The 6,769-nt window shown below is 40.8% G+C and overlaps 1 protein-coding gene across 1 annotated transcript in view; it reads left to right on the forward strand.

The window, feature by feature from the left end:
• The window catches only part of LOC108490674 (histone-lysine N-methyltransferase MECOM), a 308,190-nt gene that overhangs the window by 246,425 nt on the left and 54,996 nt on the right, over positions 1-6,769 (forward strand). The window lies entirely within an intron of this gene.

A 6,769-nucleotide genomic window follows, 5' to 3' on the forward strand; every position in this document is an offset into this window, starting at 1 on the left:
ATCACAGGTTCCTGTGAGGTAGATCACAGTTTGCTTTCTGCATTGGGTTCCTATTATGAATGTGTGGAAGACTCTTTTCTAATACCGCAGTCTTAGCTTAATCCATAATACTAGTCTCCAGCGGAGAGCCTTTGTGAAAGTCATAGCCTCTCCTCCTTTGAGGTAAACTCAGAAGTTCCTGTGTAAGGAAGTATGGAGATAGCCACATGGAAGGTAGTCTTTATCAGGGTCTGTGGCTCCCGATCTCTCTCTCTCTCTCTCTCTCTCTCTCTCTCTCTCTCTCTCTCTTTCTCTCTCCCACCTTGGGTTTTTTTTTTTTGTCCTGAAGATGTAAGCTGCTATAGTCTAGGGAGAGGAAAAGCTTTCTCCTCCGGATGTTAATTTCAAGGCTGAATAGTTTCCAGTCACCAGGCCTTGCAGGAAGATCCTTCAGGATTTGCCTTGAGGCAGCCAGGGCCCATTTGTCTCACCTGCGAGGATCATAGTTTTAGGAAAATGGCAAAGAACTGTTGGAAGTATTACTTATCACCTTAGTGTTTTTGGCTTCTGGTGGTTTATTTGTTAATTCTTGTGTTAATATTCTTCCTTGTAGTACATGTTTAAAGCATTAAATTGTGAACTTCCTGACTAGTCTTCAGGTTTTTTACTTAAGTGGTCAAATAGCTTTTTCTCAGTGTTTTGAACATAACATACTATTTAGGTACAATATTTGTTCTGGCATCACCTGATAACTATAAAATCAAGACACGAACCAGAAAAATTGGAGACTATAATGCTATTTTAGTGGGAAATATTCTTTATTCCCTAGACACAGCAGGAAGCTGCTCTTGTCCAAATTATGAGTTGTGAAACCCTGCTTCAGACATAAAAGAAGGCAAAATTGTTGAAATGTTATTGGGACATAACTTTTCTCCCTAGAGTAAGTTCTTTGTTGTGGAGAGAATAGGGAAAAATAAAGTACTAGCAATCTTTCTCCAGTATTTTTATAGAGAAATGCGAAAATTGGAGAGGAAAGACTGCTCAAATTTAGACCTGCTCTGCAAACTTTGGTGTCCACTTTATCTGACACCATTAAGGAAAGTAAGGATTTTAGGATATTATAGCTGGTGGTTTGCTCTATTTCTGTTTTGTCTGGTGATATCACACCCTATATATACATACTGTCTCAGACACGCATGCATGTTGTTGGATAATTAGATATTCAACATGGCTGAAAACTCCATCCCTCCCAAATTATTAAGCTATTTCAAAACAAGAAATAATGCTGAGAGAAAATTTGTATTAGCTTGATTGATTATCTTATTTTAATCCATATTAAAGCTTTAAGTCTCTAGGCGTGGCTCTTTACTTCTAACACCTCATAAATTATAGCTATAATGAAGCAGTCATTTATCGTGAGCTGATGATAAATGGCTTGCCCTAGGAGGAACTAAAGAATAGGCAAGTAGATCATTTTCATATTTGGTGAAAACAATATTAAGTACCCAGACCTCAGTGATTGCCCTAATAAATGAATAATCTGAGGTGAGGGGCTTGGCAGTCAGTGTAAAAAATAACCTGAGCTTTCCCTGTCATTTGTCAGGCTTTGCTATGACAGCATGCATTATGGGTAAATGAGCAATCAGCAAGAACTATGTTATGGCTGGGATGTTTTTGAGAAATTTATCATGTGCATTGCTTGGTACCTTAAGACCTTAAGGCTTAATGGCTATAGTGCATGACTGCGAGCGAGCACAGTTCCTATTTACCATGGTATGCTTCATTTGTGTTCCATCTCTCACCTTAAAGAAAGAAAAGACCTTTCCTGAACGAGCTGTATTAGCCTTTGCTTTTAAAACTCCAAAGTCTGTGCACATGATGCTCTGTCTGACTGTTGATGGACACTGGCTGAAGGAGATTTTTAGAGATTTGAATGCAATAAAAACTCAGGGCAGAGATGTATCAGTATGTGGGGATGCTGAAACCAGGATTCCAGTGCACCTAGAGCCAAATGTATTATGGAAAGTGGCATTACCTCCTTATAATACTCTTTAATATTTAATGGTATTTAAGATTTAGATGAGTTTTTCAACCCTCTCTCCCACAAAATAGTTGATCTTTTTGATTTATGGCTGAGTGAGAAATAACCCAAAGTAGCTGAGATGTGCATGCCTCATTGAAATTATGCAATGTGTTATGACAGTATCTGACTTGTTATGGTTCGCTGCCATATGTAGTAAAAATGAAACTAGGATCCAAAATCCTCTTTCCATCCAGGGATCTCTCCACACACTTGCCTCATCCCTGTGAATCCTATTCTAAAATATTCGATCAAGGACCATGTAGCTTTTCCAGTGACTTCTGTTTCCATGACTTTCAGAATTTGTGGGTAACTTTCAAGTTAGATAAACATCAGATTCAAATTCTGTGTGACTTCTAGTTGGATGAATTTGCCCATAAGTTGCTGGGAGTGTATAATTTTCTTCATGCAAAATGCTGTCTTAAAGGGGTGTTGTGACAATGGATTGAGATAATACAGAGGATACTCAGCATGTGCTCAATGGTCTATGAATACTCAGTCTGGATCTTCTTCATCTGATCAGGCACCTGAGCATGTTCAATCCTCGTGATATAGGTAGCATTTTAAGTGCCAGAACAATAAGCCCCTTTGCTAGGTATATTAGATCAAGGTGCTAGGGAGCCAATTTAATGAGATAAAAAGACAATTGCTGTATATATACTGTGGGTTAGGTTCTGATGGTGACCTAAAGGTCATCTCATAATTGATCACTACTACTGGAATGCCTTCTGATCCCCCCCACATAGTCCTTGTCCATAGTATTTTCCTGTTCTTCCAAATGAAGATCCAATCATGTCATGATGCCTTCTTAGTTGCTCATACAGAAAAGTTTCCATAGTATTCCCCAGACATACCATTTCAGGCTTATATATTGCCTCCTCTTTTAGTCTTATTCTTCACTATACAAAACTCCTCACCAGTCCTTCAATACGTGAGACATGTGCATTCTTTTTCCTTGCCTAGAACGTACTTTCCATTCAGCTATCTTTGCTTGTCCAAAACCCCTCTCAATGCTTATTTCAGACCTCAGCTTAGGCAGCCTTCACAGCTTTCCAGATTGCAATACTTTCTACTTCTTCATTGTTTCTGGAATACTGTGTATGCAATAGCCCACTTATTGGGTTATAGATAGGAAATAGCCAGGAGTTACTATCTGTCTGTTTGCTGATTGCAACTGTAGTTTTCTTGAAGGGAACTGTGTACTCTAGCCCATCTTTTAAGCCTAGAAATTAACATGGATTCTGGAAAACATCAGGACCTTCATAGAGGTGCTATATAAACAGAGAATCAGGAGTCATATACATAAGGTTGAATGTGCATTGGATCTGTTACAGGAAGTATAGGCTGAGGCAAAGCATCCGAAGTCCTTACACTGTCTTCCTTGATGTGAGGACTGAGTCTCATAGGGCCTGAGAATTTTGAAGATAAAATTAAAATGATGCTTTCAGACATGTTAAAGGATTTGAAGTAGACTGGGTATTGGTAAAGGAAAGTCATGTATGTGTTCTGCTTTCCTTTGAGCACCTGGAACTTGAAGTTAGACAAGTTCTCAATGGGAACCTAGGGGAACAAGCATCTACTTCCTTTGACATCACTCCTGTCACATACTGTTCCTCTATTCTCTTCTCCAGTGAATCAAAATTCACAACATACCCCATTTGATTGGCACCCTCTGGCATCTGAATTAAAAGCTGGATTCTATAGGCAGGTAAGTGAGGGAGGATGGAGTTGGACCAGGAGAATTCTAGAGCTTGATTTGCAAAGGGTACCAAAAGGTCTGTGTTCTTCATCTCTGGAGAATGGTAGCTCTCTGTGAGGCTCTCCCTGAGGATTGTGAGACTGCAACAGGCCAAGGAATTGTGTGGTCCGAGGCAATTTCACCTAGATCCCAGGGGTGCGGAGGCCACTAGATCCTAAATGTTGAATTCTAATCTCTCCAAACGTGAATGGAAACCTGTTTGTATAACATGAAAATTTCTTAGATCTTTATTGATTGACAAAAATCATATGGAAAAAGAGAAAACCACCTGGGGATTCGTGAACGTTTCCTTCTTCCCCTGCGTTACCCGTTCCTCTTTCTGCTTTTACCGTTTCTCTTTTACAGTCCTTCTCCTCACCCCTTCTCTATGTCTTTTCGCTTTTCCTTGTGCTAGAGAGCAAACCCAGGACCTTGCACATGTTAGGCAAGTGCTCTACCATTGAACTAAATCCCAAGCCCCAAATTCAATACCATTTTTGATGAATTTTGCACTTAGAGAACCACAAAGGTGTGTGTAAGGATAAGGAGAAGCTAACTCACTGCACCATCCCGATGGAGGCAGAGGCAGTAGTTCAGGTGGAGAATAGAGAGTTTGAGTCTTAAAATATTTATTTTTATGTGTATCAGTGTTTTGCCTGCATGTAAGTGTACCATGTGTGTGCAATGCTTATAGAGACCAGAAGAGGGTGTTTTGTTCCCAGGAACTGGTTGCTAGCTGCCATGTGGGTGTTGGGAACTACACCTGGGTCCTCTGGAAGAGCAGTAAGTTCTCTTAACCACTGAGCCATCTCTTCAGTCCTGATTACACAAGCTTTTAAGTCAGACAAATGGGGTCTTAAAGCAGATGTATGATCATTGACAACTCTGTAGGCCTTTAATTTTCTTATCTGAAAATAGAGATACTTATTCTGATCTCATGTCATAGATGATGGTGGAATAGGATTTAAGATAACAAAAATAAAGATGAAGGATGGCACCCAGGACTATAACTCTCCTAATAAATGATCAGCAGCAAGGAACTGTTTTGGTAAGTTCTGTAACATGAAATCAGATCAAGCTGGTAGGCAGAGGGTGAGGGCGGGTCTGATAAGAGCAGCATTACTTGTGTAGAAGGCAAAATGCCAGTTATTGCAGGCCTGGGTAGGTGTGTCTTGAGATCTGTGGTCAGGCTGTGGAGGATTTGACAAATCATTGTACTATCCTCCTGGATGTGAGATGCTAGACTCATAAGACTTGAGAGAATTTGAAAGTAGATAGAATGCATGAACATGGGCAATGGTGAAGTTAAGATTTCCAAAGTTATGGAGCACCTGTAAAAGGGTACATTTATGGCTAAAAGTGAGAGATTATAAGAAATTCTCTGTTCACTGGGATCTATGAGTGGGAATGGTTTACAGAAAACAAGAGCAACAACCTGGAGCTACATAGGCAGTGTGGAGTATCTTCTGTCTTTAAAGAGAAATGAATTACTTTTGCAAATCCTGGGTTCCCTCACTCTGCCCTCAAGGAGGGATGTTTGGAAGAGAAGTTTGGATTGAGCCCCACTGGGTTTCTGGATGAGCAGGTCAAGCAACAGATGATGCAGCATCAGGGGGAGAAACTCATAGTCTTCTGTAGATTACTGGAGAAGAGATGAAACTAACAGACCAGAATAGAGGGTGAGATGAAGGCCACCATAGGAGGGTAAAATGAGGGCTGTTGGTAAAGGCAGAAGAAGAGGCCAGGAAGTGTTCGCATTGTGTGGTAGACAGAGGAGGTGTCCGAGACTTGTGCTTCCTTGGATTTGAACACTGTGATTGGCTTGTAAGATGGGAAAAAGTATTACACTGAAATGTGACCATTGAATGTAAACCTATAGCTCATATTATGATACTAATTTTGGAGACAGATTTGGGCACTCTTTATTCCTGATATCCTCATCTGCCAAAAGCTTTTTTTCTGTATTTGACACAGTTTCAGATAAATCCATTGGAACAGTTTAAAGTAAAAGTATTTCTACATGGGAACAGCGCCATAATGCTATCTGTATCACGAGACACCCAGGCACACAACATGAACACTACTCTGCCTTCTATAGGTCTTTGTTTTCTGAAGACAGAGTTGTTGGGTTTAGTGAAACAGGAATCTGTAAGTTTATATCAGTGAATGTATAGCAGGCTTGCATTGGTTCAGGGTGCTTTAAATAAGAATAAACAAAACTATTTACCATAACACCCAAAATGTTGTCCTGGAATAGATTTTATCATTGAGTGATTTCTTTTCATTGGCTACAGAATCTTACTGAGATAAATATGCTGGTCAAACTCCTTCAGAGGCGACGGCTCTGTCTAGGACACATTTCCCTTGGAGAGCTGGACCTCTGTCTTCCCCACTACTAGGTCAGGCTGTTACATCAGCTGACTGGGAAGTGGGTATAAACCTGTCTCCTCTGGCCATTCAGAACAATCTCAGCCCTCTCTGTCTTCCTTTTTAGGACAGTTCCTGATCCACTAGGCTACTGAAACTATTTGGGAAATCACTTGAACACCTGAGACACAGCAGCTCTACCATAAGAGTATTGCTGGCCTCTGTGCTTTTAATGGGATGAGATTTTCTGAGTGATCTTGGTGCTTAATCCCAGGTAGATCACCAGCATGAATTTCCATACACGTCCAGAAGTGATTACTTGACCCTTCACTCTGTGGTGAGCTCTGTAAGCAGGCAAAGGAGGGGCTAGACATGTTTCATTTCACCTCTATAACCCCGACCCCAACACCAGTCTGTATGGGGAGGGGGAGGTTTCCTTTAAAGCTGTGGAGGGCAGGTGGTTCCTCCCCTGAACAATGAACCACCCAACAGTTTCCTTACAAGTGTGAGAATTGAACCTCAACACAAAATGCTCCAAATTTTGTCAATTTACTCAACAGTGAAGGCCCTGGAGTATTATTCCCTCTACCCCCCCCCCCCACCCT

The sequence above is a fragment of the Nannospalax galili genome, unplaced genomic scaffold (assembly GCF_000622305.1).
Source record: "Nannospalax galili isolate Female #2095 unplaced genomic scaffold, S.galili_v1.0 scaffold33, whole genome shotgun sequence".
Taxonomy (NCBI): domain Eukaryota; kingdom Metazoa; phylum Chordata; class Mammalia; order Rodentia; family Spalacidae; genus Nannospalax; species Nannospalax galili.